Raw genomic sequence first — 1,457 nt, forward strand, 5'->3', positions numbered from 1 at the left:
TGAATACTCATCAGAGCTCATGAATGGCATAAGGAGGTTCAATGGAATCTCTATGGTCTCTAGATGATCCTCAGAGTCCTTTGGTTCCTCAGAGGGAAACTCCTTATTGATCACTGGACGTCCCAGGAGGTCTTCTTCCTTGGGATTCACATCCTCTCCTTCCCTTACAGGTTCGGTCATGGTGATCAATTCAATGGCATTGCACTCTCCTTTTGGATTCTCTTCTGTATTGCTTGGGAGAGTACTAAGAGGGATTTCAGTGATCCTTTTACTCAGCTGGCCCACTTGTGCTTCCAAATTTCTAATGGAGGACCTTGTTTCATTCATGAAACTTACAGTGGCCTTGGACAGATCAGAGACTAAGTTTGCCAAATTAGAGGTATTTTGTTCAGAGTTCTTTGTCTGTTGCTGAGTGGATGATGGAAAAGGCTTGCTATTGCTAAACCTGTATCTTCCACCATTATTAAAGCCTTGTTGAGGCTTTTGATCCTTCCATGAGAGATTTGGATGATTTCTCCATGATGAGTTATATGTGTTTCCATAAGGTTCACCCATGTAATTTACCTCTGCTATTGCAGGGTTTTCAGGATCATAAGCTTCTTCTTCAGAAGATGCCTCTTGAGTACTGTTGGATGCGGCTTGCATTCCATTCAGACTTTGAGAAATCATATTGACTTGCTGAGTCAATATTTTATTCTGAGCCAGTATGGCATTCAGAGTATCAATTTCAAGAACTCCCTTCTTCATAGGTGTCCCATTACTCACAGGATTCCTCTCGGAAGTGTACATGAACTGGTTATTAGCAACCATGTCAATGAGTTCTTGAGTTTCTGCAGGCGTTTTCTTTAGGTGAATGGATCCACCTGCAGAAGTATCCAATGACATCTTAGCTAATTCAGACAGACCATCATAGAATATATCCAGGATGGTCCATTCTGAAAGCATGTCAGAAGGACACTTTTTGGTCAGTCCTTTGTATCTCTCCCAAGCTTCATAGAGGGATTCACCTTCTTTCTGTCTGAAGGTTTGAACATCCACTCTAAGTTTGCTCAGCTTTTGAGGAGGAAAGAACTTGGCTAAGAAAGCCTTGACCAGCTTATCCCAAGAGTTCAGGTTATCCTTAGGTTGAGAGTCCAACCATATTCTAGCTCTGTCTCTCACAGCAAAAGGGAAAAGCATGAGCCTGTAGACTTCAGGATCTACTCCATTAGTCTTAACAGTATCACGTATCTGCAAGAATTCAGTTAAGAACTGAAAAGGATCTTCAGATGGAAGTCCATGAAACTTGCAGTTCTGCTGCATCAGAGAAACTAGCTGAGGTTTCAGCTCAAAATTGTTTGCTCCAATGGTAGGTATGGAGATTCTTCTTCCATGTAAATTGGAATTTGGTGCAGTAAAGTCACCAAGCATCCTCCTTGCATTATTATTATTTTCGGCTGCCATCATCTCCTCTTCCT

The sequence above is a fragment of the Arachis ipaensis genome, chromosome B01, assembly GCF_000816755.2.
Source record: "Arachis ipaensis cultivar K30076 chromosome B01, Araip1.1, whole genome shotgun sequence".
Classification (NCBI taxonomy): Eukaryota; Viridiplantae; Streptophyta; class Magnoliopsida; order Fabales; family Fabaceae; genus Arachis; species Arachis ipaensis.